At 37.6% G+C, this 24,460-nt stretch overlaps 1 protein-coding gene across 8 annotated transcripts in view; it reads right to left on the bottom strand.

Annotated features, from left to right (window-relative positions):
* The window catches only part of DGKB (diacylglycerol kinase beta), a 349,951-nt gene extending 338,004 nt beyond the window's left edge, over nucleotides 1-11,947 (bottom strand). For 7 of the 8 annotated variants that reach the window (XM_071805087.1, XM_071805090.1, XM_071805091.1 and 4 more), the window contains exon 1: nucleotides 11,222-11,359. The gene's annotated coding sequence lies outside the window, so the exon portion shown is untranslated. Of the gene's footprint in view, nucleotides 1-11,221; nucleotides 11,360-11,804 lie in introns of those variants that run through there. The other variant, XM_071805088.1, reaches the window with a different exon arrangement.
* Between the last annotated feature and the right edge of the window lie 12,513 nt (nucleotides 11,948-24,460).

Raw genomic sequence — 24,460 nt, 5'->3', positions numbered from 1 at the left:
TCATTATGAGGAAAAAGAAAAATCGCCTAAAGATCTGAAGTTTATAAAACTACTCAACACATCTTCTGGTTTCCACTCTCCAAAGCAAATTAAGAAATGATTGGAGGAGGGCATTTCAAACATGGTTCACTACCAACTCCTACGTTACTGACTGCAAACCAGTTCACTGAAGCGTCTCAGGGACTGCGTACCACAACTGCTCTGCACGAGTGAAATTCCCATGTACGTCAGCAGACACTCCACACGTGGAAGGAAAGACATGGACCGTTCCAGAGGCATGAATTTGTTGTGGTCTAAATCCTAAAGTAACTCCTTCAGAGCATCAGTAGGTTAGAAGTTGCCTGCATGTGCTTTCTGTGCATCTGCTATGAAAGCCATAACACAAATATAGCTCAGGGAAATACACAGAAAATAAACTCGATAAATTTTGCCAAGATACCCACAATACTGGAGGTCACATCTCAATAGTTGGCATTATGATGCATTGATTTAATACTATACATCATTTTTTCTTCAAAACTTCCAAGTATAGGACACATTGCTCAATCTACCTCGATATTTTCAGAATAAGTCAACTTTAAAAGGAGTAGTAACTGGAGTCTGACAGCATCAGCCTTCCTCATTTACTATTCCCTTGCTTTATCATATTCACCTTTGCAAGTTCAGATCCACAGAATAACACACTATCATTTAACAGTGTTCAGTATTCATTAATTTTACTACCCCAGAACATTGCAGTGGTTATTATTAAATACAGCTTACTGAGGTAAAATTGCTTGGATTTCTTTGTAATGTAAATTCTTTTACTGTACACCTACCAGAGTGACACCAGTCTCTATCATTAGTTAAGACTACCTATGAAATAGCAGACAATGTTTCTCTTAGATTCATATAACGTCACAGAACTGCAACTCCTACTAAAAGGATTAAACAAATTATGTACTGCAAGGCTATATACTTTATTATTTATAAGCACTATTATTTACAAGCAATATTTATAATGATGAGTAGTTCATACAGAATAATTTATGGGATATGTATTTTTTTTCAATTAAGCGTGACCAGCAGTTTCACAGAAGCACAATTCTTGGAAACAGACTCCCAGTGAGAATAGTCACATATAAAAATTTAGACATAATATTGTCCCACCTGCTTCAATATTTAAATTGAAAATGGCAGACTGGGAAGAATTGTGACAGTAACTGTTTTGCATCTTTACAGATAAGCACAGGAGGCACACAAGCATAACCACAGTATTATGTTTTATTCTAAACTAAAATTATCAAAGTATTTTGTCCTCTTCTTATAGCATTAGTGTTTTAATCACTTCACCTTGTATTACAAATCTTAAATGGAGACATTCTGTGACTTGTGGTAAGGGTGTGCAAAACTGATATTTGCTGGCATATTCAGCCTGTAGTCAATATACATTTATAGAGAATGTATGCATACTTGTACACACACATCCATGTTCTAAATTGATAAACTATTTATTATGCTGCAGAATATTTTGTATTAAGTTATGGTCAGAAGACTTGCAAACGCAGAAAAACAACAAAAAAAAACACATTTCAGAATTTTCAGAATAACTTAAAACACATTTTTATATCTAATAATTCTTTAAATTAGTAAGTTTACACAGGAGGTATGACTCATTAGACTGATAATATCTTTTAAATCATTTAAAGTTCACTATATATTTTATTCATAAAGAATATTGCCACTTGCTATTATACCCATACCAATGAAACTTTTAATGTAGATATCACAATATTTTTAAGGCTAGATACAGGAAAAGATTTAGAGAGTTCAAACAGAATTTAGGTTTAATATAGGCACTAACTCCCCCAATAGCCTGACTCTCTCTTTCTTGCTGATGTTACTCTTCACTTTCTGCTGGAATAGTCTCATATGCCTCAGCATTGATGAATATAAAGTAATGCACATAGAAGAAAAGTCCTAGCAGCACACTGAAAGTGATGAGCAGTGATCTCATCAGTGATGAGTTATCACTCAAATGAAATTTTGGAATTATAATCAGAAAACATCAGATCAGGGCTCAGCAGAGTTCAAAAAAAAATTATTCAGAAAGGAACAGAATAAAACAATTTATTCCATTGTATAGATCCCTGCATTTTGAATAACATATAAAGCTTTTGGATTTTCAAAACGATTAGAGCAAAACTGCAAAAAGGGAAAGACAAAAAAAGAAAAAGATGGAGCAACCTGCTCACAAGAAACAAGGGCCTAAACTAGAATTCTTTCAGCTTCAAAAAAGATGCAATGGGCTATGGCAGAGATCTATAAAATAATAAATGTGTATAGAGAGTTGGCGCCTGGAGGAAGGCTCTGGAGATGCTTATCCTACTCTTATATTCTTCCCTTGTTAATCACTGTTAGGAGACAGCATGCTAGTCCAGACAGACTTGTAGTCTGACCCAGTAAAGCCAGCCTTATGCTTCTAGGAAGAGAGATGAAGAATGATCCCATTCACCTGCCCCAGCAATAGTGCCTTGCCTTGACATGAATATGAATGGTCACAGAGAAGTTTAAGGACAATGTTTAGAATATGATTCCACAAAAACTAAAAGTCCAGACAAACTAAGTAATAGTAATTATTTTTCTCTGAGAAAAAAAAAAAGTAAACGCTACAACATTTACTACACTCTCTAGTGTGCATGTTCACTTTCCACATAAATGGCACTTACTTGCCACAAACACTGGGGCATACAAACAAAAGGTTTTACTGGCAATAAGTATAGTTTTCAAAAATAACTAGATAATAACTAATAACTAGATAATAACTAACCCTTTAAGTTCTAGCTGTGTTTGCAGGCATTTATGGAATTCCACTGCAACCATACTGAGCAATGTAATCTGCATTATCAACTCTTCAGAAGAATCCATCTACTATACATCCAATTTTTTTCCCCAAAAAACTCAACAACAATATTTAAGATCTTCACATCATACTGTTTACAAGCATTTTAAGGTGTTTAAGGGTATTATGGGGCATTTAAAATATTAAGGCAGAAAGGATATGTTGTCATGAACTGCCTTTCTTTCCCTTCCCTGTTCCGTTAGGTTATCCAAAAAATAAATATTCAGTGAGATCTGTGTTAAATTTGCAGAAACAATGGGAACATTGTTGAAGACAAGGTAAGACTAAGTATTATCTTCCCTTTTAGAACACCCACAGGTTGAAAATCATCACCAGAGCTTTGCACAAGGAATCACTCTTTAAACAGCATTACCATTTTTGCATTATTCCTAAAACATTTAGATTGATGTAGTAGATACTGGTTTTAAGAGTTCGAGACACTTAGGTTCTATGGAGGAAGTAGATGTTCTATACACTTTTTAAGTGTCCACACATCCCTCAAACATGGAGCTGGGACTCAGTCTAAGAAGGATGAAAATCAGTTTTTATATCAACATGCAATAACGAGCCACATACGATTCATATTCATGTGTCTGTATCAAGCATGGTTATCAATGTATATGTTGATATGGAAATACAAGGTTCAGCAAGTACAGATGGTCTTCATACTGGGATACTTGTATCAACTTCCCTGTAAAGAAATGGCATTTTATTCCTCCACGGGTTAATAATTTGCTCATCATTTGAAAGAGACAGCACCTGCTCTGGCTAACACACATTTGCATTTCCAAAGAAGGAGAGCAGTAAACAAGACAAGGGGAGGAGTGCTGAAACTTTTCCTGAATAAATTAAAGATTAATAATCTCTAAGGGGAAGGGATGAAGCATTTGAATCTGAATGAAAACTGTAGAACATGCCAAGAAATACACACAAGAATTGGCAAACTTTTCCTGTTTGTGATGCTCTCCAGTGAAAGCTGGCCAAGAACATAAATAATGCAAGACAAACCAGACCTTGACCTCACAGCAAATCTAAGGAGTTGTACACCTTGTCAGGATACATCGAAGATTTAGATTTTATTTTAGTACAAGTAAACAAATCAAGAATATCTTTCAGTTCTGTAATTACGGTCATTATAAATCCATGTTTCACAGTAGTTTATTTTGGATTTTGCAAATAATGCTTGTATTTAATTTTACCTTAAGATGGTAGATGAACTAAGGATGAATTACAGAAGTTTTCAATGTTTCTAGATTATGAACACATTACTCCAACCCCACAGCAGTGGTTAGCCTTTTAGTTTGGGTCCTGGACTAATCATGCAGAATTCACTATCTCAATACATCATGGTGTAAGGACACTGAAAGGGTAATGGGTCCTCTCTTCCTTCAGCTGGACAGCATTTTGAGTGTCACTAATATAGGACCTGAAATGAAAAGGCTTCAATAAGTGACCAGAGTTGATCAGGAATGCGCCCTAAACTGAAAAAAGATCAGAGGGAACATGGCCCAAATCCTAAAGGAGTGCTCTTCAAAAGTGTAGAGATCTTTTATATAGCTCATATATTCTTATTAGATGCCTCTAGTGTTATCTGTTTCTTAAACTCCACTGAAATACTACTTAATATGTCACTGTTATTGGGGAAAAATGTATTTGTATGATTCTAGAAATTCTTCTGTCATTGCCAAATGAAAAACCCTGACCACCGGCTCACCAGACCTGAATAAGAACACACAGAAATCCTTCATAGAGACTTGAATTTCCTCTTGTTCATTAGAGATACAACTAGATATAATTATCGAATCATCCATCAGGATTATTCTTCTCAACACCAACAGACATGTAAAAAAAGACTGTGTAATACAGTGTAGAAAAATATCCGGATCACTCATAAAAGTAACATCACCAGTTTCTGGATGCCTAAATTATTTATAGAAAACAGCCTTTGACAGAATATAAAGCTTTTCTATGAGTCATTATTTTGAATTCACAAAGGCAAAAAAATTTTGTAACTGAATACGGTATTTTACTATGTAAGGAACATAAAATAACCACTTGGCATTTTAAATTCAAAGAGGAAGAAAATCAGTATTTTTATCAGAGTAATCTACTGCGATAAACAACACCTAATCTTCAAAGATGGGAGGTTTCCCCAGAATTCCTCCAGCCATTCCACTTTCATGAAGAAACTGTTGTGTCAACAGCGCTAAGCCCAACAAATGGCAGTACAAAGTTTTATCTCTGTGTTATACAAAAAATTACGTTGTTTAGGTTTGAATTATTTGACACAGAAGTTGTAAAGCTGTTTAAACACAAACCTTTTCATGAGTGCTTTTAAAGTAAAAACAAAGGCAAAATGACCCACTGCGCCACCTGAGCAGAAGTCATTGTACTACTATAAAATTTTAAATTTACAACAGCATATGAAGATAAATCTGGGAACAGACACAGTAGTTTTTCCATGTGTGTGACACGTTGAACAAAGTAAAACTAAATGTTTGAGCAAGCCTTTGCATTTTCAAAGTAAATCCAGAATTTTCAGAAAATCCCATAACTTTCCATGAAGAAGTGTCATTGGAATATTTTCTATCAATAATTAATTAAGACCGAGGCTTTTTTTAATAGAAGCACATCATGGCCATTTTTTCAGGACATGAAAAAAAAACCAGAAACATTCCAAAGTACTTGTTTATTTAGATATATTTAAAAATAGGTCCTTTGATATTTAATTTCTGGTACATGGCCCATTCTAAGCAACTACTTTTTTCAAGGCTATTCTACTTTGTGTTTACTTTCAGTAATGCACAAAGATTTGATACATTCTTCGGGGTTCAGTTCTTCCTCACACTTTTTCTTCTGGCTGAGAAAATACCCAAGGGTACAATTTATCTCACCCGAAGACAGATGCTTTAAAATTAGACCTTAAACTGCGAAAAAGTCATCCCAGCCCAGCACCCTTTATAATGAACTGAGAGACCTGGATACATCCAGAATGTACTTCAATTGACCTATATAGGATGCTCATCTTAAAATTAAAATTTCCCTCAGCAGGTGCTTTTGTCTTTCCATTAGCAATCACAAGAGACACATAAGGTAACCAGATGGTGTTTACATACCCTATATAGTTCAGATTAGGCAAATTTATGTGTATTTTTAACTTTATCAAAACTTTCAACTCTAAATGATGATTAAATCATCAAAATATGAAGAAATAGCTAAAGTAAAAATCTTGAGTAAAAAAATTCTAGAGTAGAAGGAAGCAGTACCCTGGCTTTATAAAAGGGATTCATCTAAGTTTTACATTTCTAATCCTAAAACCTTTTCATGGAATTCTCAGGCTTCAGTTCTTTTAAAATTCAGAAAAAGTTTTTCTTTGAGGACTTAACTGGTGAAAGAAAAAAAATAATATCAGTAACTATTAAATCTTCTTTTGTATATTTATTCCTGCCTGTAATCATATATTTGTCTGTTTTCACTTACTTCAATACCAATTTTTTAGGTATTTAGTGTTACCTCCCTGTTTTTTTTCTTTCTTCTTTCCTCCCTTCTTAAAAACATCTTTCTGGCCTTATCCTAATATCATCTCCCATTCAGTTGATAAGTGCAACCATTCATGCAGGAAATATGAGAAAATTCACAAATAAAGAGGCAAAAGATGCCAGAAGAAAAAAGCAGCGGACTCTTGATTCTTGGAATGCAGTGGTTCATACCGCTTATGTCTAGGCCATATCCTCTACACACCAGATTTACAAGACACCACTTATTTTCCTTTCACAAGGCAAGACAGGAAAGTCTGCTGACTTCACATCATCCAGAATTCTTTCCTGGGCTGATACAGCTCCCTATTTGCCAATTCTATCTGTTGCTTATATTTAGCTTGCCAAACATCTAGGACCACAAACATGCAAATGTGTAACTGCATGAAAAAGCCACATGTGTAATGCTTCATTAGTGTTCAGGAATGACTTCAGGTAATTTCCAGACTTGAACCAGTGTAAGCATCGAAGTGCCCACCTGGAGACACACTCAGACCAAACAGAATAAATTTGACTAGTCATTTTTCCTTTATGTAACATGTTTTACAAGACAAAGAAAGAAAGAATCAAGTTTCCATTATTCTTGCAAGTTCTCCCTGAATAAAAGCACCACTACATCAGAATCCTTTGTAATATCTCACATGACAATCCAAAAGAGAAGCAAAGCACCATTTCACAGCAGAAGACTTGCAGAGCTTGATGTACAAAGCACAACATGGACTTCCGTGAAAAATGCATATGTATCTGTTGAGATTCCTCCTACTGTAAGGACTAGAGAGTCAACTACTAATTACTACTACTGAGCACTAGACACACCATTGAACATATGATAAAAAAAAAAAATCACAACAATTTCAAACCAAATAATCAAATGGCGGCTGAAAACCAACTAAAAAAACCATAACGGCATTTGCATTAAATATTTCTACCAGCATTTATAAAAGGTCTATTCCTGAAAATTAAATCATTAACAGACAGAAAAGAAATATCTAAGAGGTCATTTTATTCATGCTTTATTATAGTAAGTAACATACATAATCTAAAAATAAAAAGTTCATCTGTCCCAGCAATTAGAACTTCAATTAGTAACACTGAACTGACAAATGTGTTGCAATTTGTTTTTCTTTCTTTTATTTATTTATTTTTTAAAAACTACTTTAGGGCAGCACAATGGCATCAGAGTTGTACATTTACATTCCAAACTGGTATTAAGAGGTCGGACAAGAAATAACTAGCCTCCAAATACTTACATTTGTTAAGCTTTTAAACTTGTGGCAAACTAACTAAACAAGACTATATCCCCTCAGGGCTAAACATTATTCAGAGAAAAGTTCTATTTTGTTCAGAAACAATTAAAAAAGGAAAATGTGTTCTACATTGCATAAAGCTGTTCTACTGGTGAACAGTTAGTCATCTTGATTTCAATAAATAAATAAAAATTTACCTCTTGACTTCCTAAAATGGCCTAAATACCTACATCATATCATTTCTATCCATAGTAAGAGCATCACTAGTGGAACAAAAATTAGGTCAGGTTGACAAACTGATTATAACAGCTTCAAAGCCCAAATGTATAACTTTTTCCACTCTTGTAGACAAGGTATTAAAAATAACTACAAACATTGAACTCTTTTCAGCGAGACCCTACATGTCTCTTCTTAAGCTTTCCTCCAGTACTATAAATTGCTGTTTCAGCTATAAAGCTAGTCCCCAAAGAGAAAATTATTAATAAAATACTGTCATGAAAAACTACAGTTACGGACAAGTAATTGTCCCAAGTCTACTACTACTGTTACTAATTGTTTCGTAAGTGCACCAGGAAACAATGCACAAGAGCTCTCTGACTGAAGAAACTCACAACTGAAGGTCAACACATTCTTTATGTGGAATTCTTGTCACAGAAAGAATATTTTTTTTTCCTTTTTATACCATCTCCTGTTGATTAAACTGGCTGTGAAATGCTGTAATTCCTACAGAATAAAATTTAAAACTCATTCTGTACTGGTATAAGGAAAAAAAAAAAAAAGTGAATGATATCCAGAACAAGGCCTAGTACATTTTATTGATTTATTTTTTGCTTGAGACAATAATGCAAAGCTGAACTGGCAACTCCTGAAGTAGGTTGCAAACTTTACTCCATAGCAACAAGAAGTAGAAAGCTGGAAGCCAAAATAATGCTTGCAGGAGGACAGCATCCTGTTCTTCAATTGCATTGTGCTCTGTTCACGTCTCCCAGATTTCACAACTTAACTTTAAAATAAACACAGATATCTTTCCCCATGTACCTTCTCCTTTCCACAGGTAAAAGTCTGGCTGAAATTCTTTTGCTCCTCCACACCAAACCACAAAACAAGATCTTCTGGTATCGCTCTCCCTCCTGATTGTTGTCACACTTCCATAATTCTAGATACAGATGGGAACATTTCATCACACACTTCTCATAACAGTCCACAACCCTCACCATGACAAGAGATGAGAAAAGACACTAAGGATAGAGATATCATCCTGTGAAGTGCCCTTTGTGACAAAGCTGACTTTAACAAAGGAAACATCAGAAACAATCAAGACTTGAAAAGGTCTTGTTAAAAATGTGTGCAGAGGACTTATCATTGATCTAATACGGGTCATAATAATTCAAAGAGAATGAAACATCGTGTATTATCTATATTCAAGGAGCATTACACGAGAGTCTGGACGATGCTGTCAGTCATATGGTTTAGTTACAGGTAGTCCTACAAGGAGCAGGGAGTTGGACTCTATCCTTATGGGTCCCTTCCAACTTGAGATATTCTATGATTCTATGATATATGGTGCTAATATTTGTTAGATTAATTACAAGGCATGACTTAAATCCATTATCTTTCATTCTATAGGTGCTATTTTCAAGAGCTCAGTGCTACTGTCATACAAGCACAAAGCAAAAGTCCAGTCCAGCTAGCCAGCCAACTGACTTCTAAGTTTTCTAATGCTGACCTATTACTAAACCTATTCCCAAATGTGCTCTATTTACACTATGCTTTATCAAAATGTTGCTCTAACAGGTTTCCTACAACTCTTTTACCATTCTCTTCATTCCCGTTCCAGTGATCTCATTCCGTTGGCAAGAAGTACCTAGACCTGTCCCAGTAATCTATCACCTGAATAACACTTAGTTCCAGAGCAGAAACAGTGCAGAAAAAATAAAAAGCTGATGTCTAGTACTCTCCAAAACAGATATTAACTTTATTAATTCCAACCTTTGTAAACTCTTCAAAAAGTAACTTCTGTTCATTTATGCATTGCTACTAAACACTGTTCTTTGAATGTTTGAGACACCTACAGGTGTTTACAAAAGATTATTTCCGTTTGCAAGTTACAGTTCATACATATTTCTTCTCCTTAAACAAATATAAAAATTTATATTTTCCTAAACCTGCTTAAGAGCAGCAGCTTCAGTAGTTTGTAGGCACCTTAATTAGATTAACAGATTTGAGTCCAAATATTTCAAATCCATGGCATAAAATATCGCACTTCACATACGTTTCAGATTGTTGAATAACTGTTTCAGGACTTCCCTGCCACAACAAATAACAAAGTCTGTTTGCCTTTACAAATGAACAAGGGACGACACACGCCCCAGGAGGAAAGCACTGCTTCCTGATGCACCATGTTTCTTGATACTTGTTTTCATTTTGTACCAGACACGCACTTCAAACTCTGAGCAACACTGGATTATCACTTAGGGGAGAAACAACCTTATTTCCTGTCATTTTATCCATAAAGCATAGCACAGGTTCTTGGTATGTTTTTGGTTTGGGTGTTTTTTTGGATGTATAATGGCTTTTTAATACATTTGGAAGTATTATATCATTCAAATGCAAATAATAAAAACTATTACCTTGCTACATTAGGCCATTGGACCTAAAGGGCAGTAGAAGAAACATACAGTGGCTTTAAAAAGAAACTGAAAAGACTAATTCTCCTGCAAGAAATATTAGTTTTCCCCATTCTGTTGTTTTGCCTTTTTTTAATTTTATAATATAGATTTTATAAGCTTATATCATCTGTTTTTTAAAGTTACACCAACCAGACAAAACTGCTTTTGAAAATTAATAGAGTTCTCACTAAATTTGTAGAAAAGCAGACAGAAAGAAAAATTAATTGAAGACCCTTTAATCTGCTTGTTTAGCTGGGGAAAAAAAAATACTGATCCAGTAATCTTCTGAGAAAGCCTTTCATCCATTTCAAAAACAGGATACTCACAATGAAAAATGTAATTACATGTACTCCCGGCAAATAAAACTCTTTGCAACAAAATTAATCAGAACAACACTGGACCACATAAAACAAGAATAAGCTCTATCTGAATTGACTTCAGACATGCAAAAGTTTTGTCAATTAGTACAGGATTTTTAATTCCCTCTTGAAAAGACCCTTGGACAGTCAGTCTGTCACATCAACACCCAAAGTTTCAGCAGACCAGCCTTTTAAGCGTAAGTTTGCGGCCGCATCTTTTATTTCCTGCACGCCCTGTTCTCACCCCCACTGCATGCTTCAGCAATTCACCGATTCGGACCCGGCTATCAATGAAAGCCCGGGCGGCATCAGGACACCGATTGGGGTTGAGCAAAGTGATGTCGGTCAACGAGGCAAATTGGCATTAACTGGAAACCAAAGCCACGAGTCGTGACAAATTCGATACAACGCGGTTAGCGACAACTTTCTGCCCAGCCTCTCCACGACGTCCACACACGCACATAGATACACAGCCCCCCCCAGTTCCGCGAATGCAACCCGTTCAGCCGCCCAGCGACTCGCAACTTACTGCAGTGCGATGCAGGCAGAGAAAACGCACGGCCCTAGGATGCGAGCGAGCCCGGCGCCCTGGGCAGCCACGGGAACCGGCCATCCAGCCGGGCGACCGCCAGCGACGGCGGCACCGCCGCCAGTCCCCCCACCCCCGCGCCGACTGCCGCAGCCCAGCGCGCCCGGCCCCGCGGGGCCACTGCCGCCCTCCGCCCCACTCCCCGCCGCCGTCCGCGGCGCAGCGCGGAGCCCAGTAGCCGTCCTCCTCCCGCGAACAGGCAGCCACTGCCGGGCCGCCCGGTTTTAAGCGGCTGTGCGCCAGCTCATCTCCCACCCCCTTTCTGGCCGGGCGGCAGGGGGGAGGGGACTGGCGACACACACACATACACACACACTCCCGCACGCAGCCCCTCCCGCCCCCCGCGCAGCTGCGATACCTGTTGTCCGGCGCCTGCATCCCCCGGGCACCGCCCGCCGACCCCGCGGCCCCGCGCCCGCTCCGCGCTCGGGCAGTGGTGCGGCAAGACGCGCGCACAGCTCCGCACCCCCTTCCCCCACCCCAGCGCCGAGAGACGTTGTCCCCGCAGCCGCGCAACACTTACCCAAAGTTTACCCAGTCTCCCCGCCGGCGGTGGCCGCGCAGAGCTGCCAGCCGCCCTCCCGCCCGCTACGAGGCAGCGAAGCTGTAACACAACGGCCGCGCCCGCGCAGCCGCCGCGGCGCTGAAAGGCTGTGCGAGGCCCGCCCTGCGCACCTGCGCTCGCCCGCCCTCGCGTACCTGCCGCTCGCGGCTGAGCGCGCTGCGGCGGGAGGGGGAGGCGGCCGAGGAGCGGCTCCCACGCAGGTGCGCGGGCACTGAGCGGGCTCTGCGCCGCCCGGGTCCGCGGCTCAAGAGCGCCGGGGCAGGCTGCTCCCGCACCGCCGCGACTCCGGCCGGTCCGCGACAGCCGTTGTCCCCGGGCGAGGCCGGCCCGGTGACCAGTTCCGCGTCCAGGAGCCGCTTCAGCGGCCGCCAGCCGTGCCCGGCTCGGGAGCCTCCATCTGGCCGTCCCTGCTGAGGGACCTTCACGAATCTCGCTGCTCGAAACGCTGCCCTGTTCCCCCCCTTTCCGCCAGCACGTGTTTGGGAATCTCAACAACAGAGCTAGGGCCCGTACCAATTTGCAGATCTACTCGGAAAAGGAAAAAAAAAAGGAAACTGAGCAACAATGGCATGAAAATCAATGTATTTATACCAGTGCCTTCCGCTTAGCAAGACACAGAACAAAGGAGCAGATCAAACTTTCGCTGACAGGTTCCCAGTGTGTTTGATGGCGATTTGTCTTGACCAAAAGCAATTGCCTCGACACACTGTCAGACTTCTGAGCAGTACAAGCGTTGCCAAACTTCCATTTTCATCGAGTTTCAGGACCCTAACATCAGCCTCAGAAGATCATCTGGGATGCCTGTGGTTTGGTTAACTATAATGACCACTAATTCCTATCTAAATTGACTTTGTTAATGTATGACATTAGAATGGCTTCAGCTTTGAAGAGTGTTTAAGGCGACCTAGATGAAATTTAGCACACTGCTAAGATATTATATAATAATGATAAGACCATAGAAGTATGAAAATACAAAAAAAAAAAAAGTTACCAAGATTTTTTATTTTGTAACTGCATCCAATTTTCCTTTCTGAAATCTGTATTTAAAGCGTTTGTTTATCACAGAAGTGCTAGAAATTTTTTGAATCCTTTTTATTTTAGTAACTATGTAAAGCCTTACCAGCCAGATTTTGTTTATAAAGTTTTTTTGGGTTTTTTAAGGAGAATTTTTTAATTCACTGAGGATACTGTAAGTGGCTTCCTCAGACTACATAGTACCTACTGTCCATGAATTAGCTTCTACATAACACAGTGAAAGAAATGTAACCATTTACAATCAGCACGTTTCCAAAAGTCATTAACATTCCAGCTCTTCTTTAACAAGCAGTTTGGATATAGAGATTAGCTTCAAGTGTAAAATAAAATGTATTTTTATATTATATAATGCAATAAATACATATTTATACCATACACCAAGTGATATAAAGGCATTCACAACTAAAATTTCAGTGTGATATAGCTTTGGTTATCTGTAATAACCTCACTACCTATAAAAACAAAATCTGTTCATCTCCCTTTATATGCACACAAACCCAAAATTTATATATAAATATATATTTGGAAAAATGTGTTCTATGAGGTGTAGTATAAAACACATTAGCCTTTGAATTCCGATCCAGTAGTCAACCTTATTTTTCCAAATGGCTGCTTCATAGTAGCACATGATGAGTACTTGGCTTTACTCTCCCATGTTTAATACACAGTTTCACTTTAAAACAGTGATTTCAGGAGATTCTTTTTCTCCCAGGAAAATAATTCAGTCTCAGTATATTTGAGCCTCAGGTTACTAAATATGGATCAAAACACTGAAGTACAGTAAGTAGTTACTTAGTTGTGATAAATCATTCCAGCAGAACACAAAAATTTTATAGGCTTTCCAATAATATGGTTGATCTAGTGGTTCGGGGAGAGGGACCTCGTTTTAAATGACCATATTGCCTTAAAACTTGGTTTCAAGCATTCTCAGTTAGATAAGGTCATAATAAAGTAAAAATTGCTAGGTGAAATTATGTCCACAATTACAATAATTTTTAATATTTTACATAGCTTTCACATACGTAAGTTGGGCCTTTATTGTTCTTTTCTGGTACAATATTGAAGTGTCCAACTTCGGTTCCTACTGAAATGGAAGAGGTCTAGCAAGTTTATGTGCAGTGTGGAATGTCAATTCCACTGACATTTATAGCTTTAAAACTCAGAAGTTAAATTGGAGGTCTTGTGACATGAGTAGGACCATTAACCTTTTCATTAAACATTTGATTTGCTTTGGAAAAGCAGCAACCCTCACACAGGCCAAAGCCAGCTTGCTACAGCTCTTCCCTGAAAGATCAATGTAAAATATGTTACACTAAAGGGACATTACAATTAAGATTTGTTTGTTTGTTTATTTGCACTGGAAAATACTTAGGTAGACCACTATCCACATGTCTAGCCTTAGAAACATGGATGTAGGACATGCAGTTTTGAGCGTAAGTCAAGGGTGGGGGATAGATAAAATATGGGTGATGGCTAAAAGCTGCTTCCTCAGCACAGAGCCCGGTGACAGTGTTTGGGAGTCACACATTCACGTAAGCAGCTTTGTTCTGGTTTCAATGCAAAGCTGTGTCCTGTTCTAGAACCAGAATGCTGCCGAAACGGAACATGCTCCTGTCCTCTCCTCCTTTAATCAAGCTCCTACTATAAGCAGATTAAAATATGCAGAAAGTTTGTCTCTTAACAGCTCACTCCCTCACAGCAAACAAAATAACAGATGTCTAGAATCCACAGCCAGAATTTAAAATATTAAATTTATTATACTATATTCTTAGATCTGTGTTTGGATATTTAAATAAGTTGTGTTGCTAAGCACAACTTTAGGTTGCTCATTTAACAAGTCTTTATTATGAACTCAGGGCCCTAAATTTTTATATAATTTATGAAGGAAAAAAGCACCAAACTGAAGAACCTTGACAGCAAAAACAATTCACAGTCTCCAAGATTTTTTACTTGTTATTGAGAAGTTGCAACAATATCAATCATCTGCAGTCATTGTATATTAGTACTTTTGGGATAAACAGGGTTCGGTCTTCCAAATCTGACTTCAGTGGCCACATGACTATACAAAGTCGCAGGTACAAACTGTTGAAAAGTAGTCTAAGTCCACATGAATTCAACTGAGATAACAGCAAGCTATATATAAAGAAATTCTGAGTCAGAATACATGGTTATCAGAAGCAAATACAGCACACCCAATTTGTTAAAGAAAAAAAAAAATCCTCTCAAAACCTAATTCATCTAATTTAGGCAATTCTTGCACTTTATGAGGGTTTTTGTGAAAGCAATGAAATATAGTGATAAACCTCTTTCACACAGTATATCTATGCTTTGTGTATTTTCATCAGGAAATGTCAATATACAGTAGAACTGTACTACTCTCTCACAGAAATACCAAAGTCACAGGAAATCGGCAATAAGGATCCAAAAAGGAATCAAACATTTTTTGTCAGAAATAATATCTTTCATAGATCATGCTTACATTACTTTATATTAATTATTGTAATGATAAGGATATCACTGCCTCATTGGATTAACACTGATATACATTTCCTTGATTCCCTAACTGCTACACATCATTCAGTCTCACTTCTGCCCCTGGGAGAATACTAGGGTGAGTCTTCTTGTAGCACTTTTTGAGGCACATGAAGGAGAACAGGGTGAGTAAGAACACTTGACATGGATTTACCAAGGGTAAATCTAACCTGATCAGTCTGACTGTCCTCTCTGATGAACTGACTGAACATATGGATGAGGGGAGAACAGGGGACGGTAATTGTTTTGACTTCTGCTAGGCCCTATACACTTTCTCCCACAACGTTCTTCTAAGTCGGGATGTTACAGACTGAATGGGTGGAAACTAGATGAGTAAGTAACTGGTTTGACACTTGAGCTCAGAGGGTGGTGGTCACTGGGCTGTACTCTGTCTAGTTCCCGACAGCAAGTGGCATTTCCCAGAAATCTATCCTTACATCTGTGCATATAAAAGATCTGTCCTCACATCTTTATCAGTGACCTGGAGGACACAAAGGAGTACACATTCTTCAAGTCTGCTGGTGAGACACACAAATGGGGAGGACTAATTGACGTGCTCAAGGGCAGAACTGCTATCAAGAGGGACCAAGACATGCTAGAGGAATGGACTGACAGGAACATTATGAATTTTGACAAAAACAAATGCAAAGCACTGCACAGGGAGAAAAAAAAAACAACAAAAAACACCAAAAACATACACACAAAAAATAAAACAAACAAAAACCCCCCCAACCTGCGGTGATGGGTACTGGCTGTCTGGGGAGCAACTCTGTCAAAAAAGCCACGGGGGCTTTGGCAGACAGCAAGGTGAGCATGAGCCTGCAGTGAGCCCTGGCAGCAGAGAAAGCCAACCCGATCCTGGGCTATGTGAACAGGAGCACAGCCAGAAAGTAGCTCAAGGGGTGTTATCATCTCCCTACAATCAGTATGTTATAGATCATACCTTGAATACTGGTTCATAGCATAATTATGACTGAAAAGGCTCCTAGGACATCTCTAGCAAGGATCAAACATGAGATCAGACCAATGGGCTTTATTCAGCTGGATCTTGAAACCCTCAAAGGACAGAACAGCATGACCTCTGTGGGCAGCCTGATCCAGTGCTGTCCAGTCCTCCTGGGGAAGAAGTTTTTTCTGTATGCATTCTGAACCTCTCATTTCAGCTCACTTCTGTTACCTCTCATCTTCCCACCATACATAACTCTGTCTTCTTGACAGACTCCTCACAGGTATTGGGAAGCTACTATTAGGTGTTCCCACAGCCTGCCTTTTGCCAGGCTGGACAAGCCTAGATGAGCCAGTCATTATATAGGTTGTTGTATGAGTGTAACAATGCTTGAATTACTAACGGATTTGTCTGTACTCTGGTTTTATACTATTATCTCTAGTACTTCAAAGGAAATAATGACAAGTATAAAGAAGCAAAGACAAATGTGTTATAGTGGAATATCTTTCAGTGAATTTATAATAATTTTTTTCTTTACAACTTACTGTCATCTTTACCTTACTCAGTGGGAAGATTTTCAGATATATCAGAGGGCAATGGGCTGGCAAGCTGATACAATTGACATGAAAGATACCAGTGATCTTGGCTGGATGCAGGAATGAGCCTTTAGTCGTACTAAATGAGAAGTGTTTGTTCAGTCTGAAAGTATACTATTTACTTAAAGACTATCTAAGAAGCAGATGTCTGATATCTCACTCATTCTGAAACTCTAAGACTATTAGACAATATACAAATTCTTTAGTACTATACTGGGCAGGAGGTTATAGGCAAAATCCATTTACTACATATTTCTTGATGTAGCATTATAGCAGTGACATGCATATTTTTTCACTACATTTCTCTATATATATATGCAGCGTATAAAAAAAGAAGCATATGACTACCAGATGTTAAAAAAAATAGATATATTTATATGAAGTGTCTCAAATATGGCTTTATATTTTAAAATATGTTTTTAATACGTTAATTACCATCTGTATGTTTACTGAACTGTCTCAAGTGTGTGAAGAGATATGGCATGTCCTTAAACATTTGCTGAATCTTATCACATATTGCAGAATCACTTTTTCAACAACCAATGTAATTTGTTATAAGAAGGCTTTTTCTTTTAAACTTAATCTAACAGGAATCCAAGTGTAATACATTATCTGTTGAATGGTAATAATTAAAAAAAAAAAAACTGATGGCCTAAAGTATTAAATTTAGATGCTTTTAGTTCATTGTATGCATCTTGTGGAAAGATCATTCCTATTACTAAAATACAAAATTACCCTGGTTTTGTCTGAGATAGAGTTAATTTTCTTCCTAATAGCTGGTATAGTGCTGTATTTTGGATTTCATTTGAGAAGACTGTTAATAAAACACTGATGTTTCAGTTGTTGTTAAGTAGTCAAGGACTTTTCAGCTTCTCATGCTGTGCCACGTGCACAAGAAGCTGCAAGGGGCCACAGCCAGGACAGCTGACCCACACTGGCCAAAGGGATATTCCATACCATAAGATGTCATGCTCAGTATTTATCTTGGGTGATGCTGGCCAGGGGAACTGCTCTCAGGAACTACCTGGTTATTGGCCAACAGATGATGAGCAATTGCATTGTGCATCTCTTGTTTCATATATTATTTTATTATTGATATTACTATTATTATCATTGTTATTATTATTCCTTTCTATTAAACCATCTTTATCTTAACCCAGAAGATTTATCTGTTTTCCAGTTCTCTCCCCCATTGCACTGAGGAGGGTGGGATGATGAGTGAACGGCTGGGTGTGATGCTTAGCTGATTGCTGGGTTAAACCACAACTAAAATGAAAGGCATACTAAGGAATTATTGGTTTTTTGTCTTCCTCTGTTTTGTAAATATTCTTTAAATTTCCCTTTGCTTATGTTGCTTATATTTAATATCATGCCTGCATATGTGCTTCTTGCTGGTAGATCAATGAAGGGCCAGCAGTAAATGTCATGTCTTAAAACGTAAATACTTAGAAGAAAATTGTAAGAATCATCTCCCTACACTATTTCTGATGAGAGGAACAAAACAAAATGGAACTGGGAACAGCTACACTTGCATTGATTTATGCAAAGGACAGAGGTAGCTTGGAACAGAATATACTACAGCAGTGGTATAGAACTTTTACAGATTTTTATTAAACATGGATTGATACGAAGTGGTTTATGACAGAGAACAAAGATGCAGGCTTACAAAGACGAGAGAGAAGGACAACAGTTGACTAAAGAACAAAGGAGTCAATAATAAATAACAAAAGGGAGGAAGCATTCATGGTGTGAATTTAATCTAAGAATTTCCATTAAAATATGCACCGTGTAAACCATAAAATAAAATGGAAACATTTTCCTGGTTGGTGCAGCACAAGGTAAAGAGCAGAGAAGAAAATAAATACATAGAGAGCTAATGGTATTAGTTTTCCTTAGCTTAAAAAAAATACCCCATAAAAAGAGCATCAGAAAAAGAACAAAACCAGTAAGAAATTATTTTAAAGTATAGCTGAAACTAAAAGCCACACATATGCCTGTCACTCACTATATTTGAGCATAACTTGTCATAAAACAATCAAGTGAACTACAAGAATTCAAAACCTGTATCTCTTAACTAATTAGATCTAACTAATTAGGCCTGCGTCATTTTCATTAAATGTGTTTAGGAGATAATTTTTTTAAAAAAGCAATACAGAGAAGGAGATATACTGTGTTAGTATGCCAGACACGTATATCAGTACTAACTTCAGTATACCTGACTGCAGAAAACAATTAATAACAACACCATCAGCATCAAGACTTAAGGTTTGGGGTACATATTCAAGGAATACATATATGATTATAACTGAAAGTGAACAGAACTTAAAAGCAAGATAGAGGGTTCAAACTTAGAAAGCTGAAATAAATTAGGGAAAGTTAAGACGACTTATCTGTAAAAGGAAATTGAAATAAAATAAATAGCAGAGAAGAAGAAAGAACTAATTACATTTAATTACTTTAAGAAAGGTTTTTCAGAGGCCTGACAGAATGAAGTCAAAGAACGTCTCCAAAGATGGTTTATATCAGTGAAAATTAAGTAGGAAAAGCAGAAAAGGTGGGCTTAACAATTTTTAAAAAAAAGAGGTTTTGTTCCTTTTTTTTTCCTCTGAAGTTAGTAACAAGGAAGCCACCAGCAGTCTTCAAAAAGAAACTTTTGGTATATTCAAGGCAATTAGAGAAAGAAGAGAAAGCAATAGTAGCAAATAGTGGCTAGGTAGCACCTGCTCTAGTTATGGCGCTTAAATCTCAGATTCTTTTATAGTTTTTTGTGGAATTTATGAATATTTTTTTCTCCTTCTGAAGTTGTGTTTTGTTGAGAGGTTGGGGATCTATTTAAATCAGTTACGCAACACTTTTTATTATAACGTAATAATGGATATTTCGCTATATCTAAAATAGATTAGGTCCCTAAAGAAACATACCTTTTACTTTAATGTACCTTGTACTGCTTGTTTTCCCCACTGATATCTTTGTTAGAAGTACTTATATGAAATACACACATCAGTGTTACATTGCAGATACTTCAAGTAACTGCGTTTTTATATACATGTTTGGTTAAAAGTTAATAAACTTTTTATTTTTTAATTATTTCTTCTATGCTCACATTTTTAATATGTTTTCAACAGGCACTTGAAAGTATGTAACAAAAATCATATTGCACTCACTTCTCTGTAAATAGATTCACATGCAAATTCCAGGGAAAAATTTAGCAATTTATCGAGACATCTTTTGTCCCTGTATTTTGTTTTACAGTACATGCTATTTAAAAGCTAAGTTCTGTTCTACTTGTACGGTCACAGCTACCAACATAGTTTATTCTAGATTCACACCATACAAATAGTATGAAAATAAAGGGAGTAGTTTTTGAGAGCAGCAGCATCCTGTGAGTAGAGCAGTCAGTGGCATGCTCAGATACTTGTGTTGTATACTTAGTTCTGATGTTGCCCCATTACTTGACTTTGACATCTAGGATCTAGGCACATAAAACTAGCACTGTGATTTAAGACTGCAAATTTGTAAATCCTCCCTTAATACTACAAACCTCAAATATTCAGTCTGAAAAAAAAAAAACCCTCCTGGCTCAAACAGTGTCATTAAGAGCAGGTTGCCTGGCAGTTCAAGTATACGATCTGAGTGTCCCCGTTCAGACTTCTCATCCTGAAGCAACACAAACTTGCAAATCTTACCTCACAAGAAGATAATGAATCACCTTCACTGCCTGTGAACACCAACCAACAAAAAAAAGATAAATTTGACCAAACCCCCAGCAATGATACTGTACCACTATTCCTCCAGAAGGGCCAAGAACTTGATTGTATTTTCTTTTTTTTTTTTTTTCTGGGGTGTAGGATGGTTTTCCACCTAGGGGGTCTGTAAAACCATGTTTTGAACTGAATTTTGATACAACAAATTCTCTGTTCTTTAACTCAAAAGAAGTGACAGAAACAGATGCCATCAAGACCAGACTGAATGTTAAAATTCTGCTTTAGCGGGAGGCGGAGGCTTTGAACCCCTTCAGAAAAGGTTTGAAACAAATTCTTCTGATTTTTATTTTGTCACTTTCTCATTCTCTTGACAATTTTAAAAAAGAAATGGTGACACTTTTGCAGATGATGTGAATACCTGCTGGATATGCTCTGAAAGGTCTATCAGACAAAGAGGTTTGAAGGACTATGTATGAATCTGCTTTTAGCTCTAGTTCAACTTTTGTATGAACTCTCTCAAGTATGAAGACTAGCACCATTATGGATATGTGAATATGTGCAACTCTATGTTTCTAAGAAGTTTTAAAGAGCAAGAGGCATTGAATTCAGCATTAAGCAGCAAGATGCAAGAACCACATTCTTGGAATTAGATTCTAAATGTTTGCCTACATCATCTAATCCATCATTTACACTATTTTTAAAGCAAGCCTTTTTTTTTTCTCCTTATATGTGTTTTACTTCGCTAGACTGAAATTATCTGGAGCAGAGAGTTTCTGTGATGTGAATACTAACATGGTAGCCATCACAGTGGAGTATCAAATCTGGTTTGGTCTCTAATATAAGCTGAGTCCATGGCACTGTGTATATTCATCCAGCTTATATAAATTCCAACCTTATAGCTATGTGGCAAAGGAAATGTTTGCTTCTAAAAGCTAAATGAGACCAAAATCAGGTAACCAAACAATAAATACAATACATGCATTTGCTACTGCCTGAATGCAAATCATAATTACACCCTTTAGAGTAATTATTGTATACTCAGACTTTGACTATATCAACTAATTTAATGCTTCCTCCATTTTCTGTAATTGCTTTAGCAGTTTTTATTATATTTTAGTTTTAATATCTTTGCAATGCTGAGTCTGTTTCAATGTATAACAAACACTTTGATGAGCCCTTATTTTCAAGACTAGTTTCTCTGTCTTGAATGAAATTATTGCTGCCTGTCTGCTAATATGAATAAACATGCACAGCCCATCTCAGAACAAAAAAAAAAAACAAGCCAGTCCTGATGCTGAAAAATTTGCTTATTTCTACCAGTTATATATTCAGGCTTTTTATCTGGAAACTATCTCCTTGATATTGTACATTTGCATATGTATGAATAGTCATCCACCTGCATACAGTTATCCTTGGTGCAGTGTTTTAGCTCTTGTGAGTAGGAATTTCAGACCTTATCCACCACTTTTTTCCTCTATTGATTGGTCCCTAATCCTTCTGTAGGAGGTTTCACCTGACATAGATACTGAGGAAAGTAGGCCTGGTGGAAAGAGAGGTATCATCCTGCTTGACAATTCCATATAGTGCTGCAGCCACCAGAGCTGCTGTGATGTATGTGGCTCTGAGGTAAGGTATAGACGGGAACTTCTCCAGCTCCTCACCTGCATTACCTTCAGAAAATGTAAACACGGCTTGCAATTACCAAAGTCCAACTTCCTCCTTCTTTTATTTTTTTTTTGTTATAATTCTGTGATGGTCATCTTAAAGGTACAACACAACTTTTTTAGAGATGAGTGTAAACTCAGGTTTTATTCAAATGGTACTGTGCTTTTAGAAATAGCTTTCAGTTTGCTTTTAACAAAAGTGATAGAATATTTCATGAAAAATTCATTATTCTCAAAGCTGTTTTTAAAGTTAGAAAGACTAAGACGTGTAACAGCATCTTATTAACTAATCCCCATTTGATTTAGTGGAAATGCTGAACTTAAAATAACTGAAGTATTGTTACAAATGCATCCCTGCTGCTTTGTACCATTTTCCTTAATGACAATGAAACAGTTGTTGATTTGTATTTGTGTATGTCTCTCTGTTATGGTCCCTCTTTAGAATTCACTTTTTTCGGACTTAACGTAGTACTGAACTTTGCACACAAGAAGGGCAACATTGGCTTTAATACTCTTGGCCACTCCATGCTGTCCTTCCTGTTGCACCTACTAGAAGCCACTGGCAGAGAAGAAAAGACCCAGATGGGTTCCTCACCAGGGACTTCATCCTATGAGAAGTGCAGAATGCAGGAAAAAAAGGCAAAGGAGGAAAATCAAATGGAAAATGTAGTTTTGTAGGCCTGCTGTAGGGTCTTGCTGTTGCACCCTCTAGATTCTATCTGTGATGCAAGGTCAGCGCAGCAAGGGCGATCTGGAGACTGAGGAATTTAGACATTGATGAGAGCAGTGGCGCTTCATACAGAGAATCCTTAGTAGAGTAGTCCTCAGGAACAGATTAGCAGGGAAATATAGATGTAGATACTATTCATATCTGCTTGCTATTAAGTTATTTTAAGATACCAGAATCATAATATGTTGCAGTGAAAACATTCACACACAACACAGAGTTCAGCAGTGATACAAGTAGCAAGTATAGAAATTAGAAAGCAGGAATAACAAGGAAAGTACTCTAGTTAGGTACAGGGAAATAAATGAAGTAGGACACTTGGAAAGACCAGGAAGTAGGCTATGATGGTCTTGATATATTACAATTTTTAAATATGTTCAAGAGCACTTCTGGAAGAACAGCGTTAAGTAGTGTAGTGTTGTATACATTGCCAAGAGGACTAACTGAAGCTGGAAGTCTTCTCTAAAAATACCAGTTAGAAAAATGTGTTCCTCATGTATAAAACTCTTCAAAACATATGATCCAATACCATCATGACTAGGGAGGGGTTTGGTTCAACTTGTCTTTAGCCAGGTTCAGGATTCTTTAAAACAACAACAGAAACAACAACAACAACAAAAGGGGTTTATGTGGTCCTACTTCATGTTGGATCTGTCTTTGAATACTGTTTTAATATGGTGGTCAGTTTTAACTAAATTTGATAAACAGTTAGGAAGAGCAGAAGAACAGAAATCTCAGGGATGATAAAATCTTATAAATTTTACAAAAGCCAATAGCCAAGCAAGTAAGAGATACTCAGTTTATCACCTTGAACGGGAAAAAGGTTTCAGCATGAGCGAAGCAGTTTCAGTCTTTCGGTCTATTATGTTCAGTCTGTCAGCTGACCCACATGCACACAGTGGGAAGCAGGGAGAATTTGGGTTATTGCTGTATAAGAATAAGGATTCTAATATTCACAGACCCAGTGCAAGGTATGTTTGAGACTGGAAGTGCTAGAGAGGTAATGCCTGGCATGAAGCATTTGGAAATGGAGAGGAGAATTTGTGAGATTGATGCTGTACAAGCACTCTACTCCTGTAAGGGCTCATCGTGGTATTGTAGAGTTACAGCACAGGCTTGCCAGAGACTCACAAATCTTCTCAGTTTTTTCAAGATACCACTAAGGGCTTGTGGCAAAGCTGGCCATGCAATGACACACTTACATTTTAAATGGAAATGTTACAGCAAAACAATTTTAATATGCAAAGACAACCATCAATTGCTTAAAGCTGCTACTTAAATAACTGAGCTACTTTCTCAGCCTGAGGGACCAAACTATTCCCACAATAGCCAAATTTGCAAATTTTATCAGAAGAGAAAGCACTTAAGAGTTGATTCTCCCCTTCTTAAAGAGAAAGCACCCTATATTTA

The sequence above is a fragment of the Patagioenas fasciata genome, chromosome 2 (genome assembly GCF_037038585.1).
Source record: "Patagioenas fasciata isolate bPatFas1 chromosome 2, bPatFas1.hap1, whole genome shotgun sequence".
Lineage (NCBI taxonomy): Eukaryota > Metazoa > Chordata > Aves > Columbiformes > Columbidae > Patagioenas > Patagioenas fasciata.
This window is presented reverse-complemented; position numbering and strand designations above follow the sequence as displayed.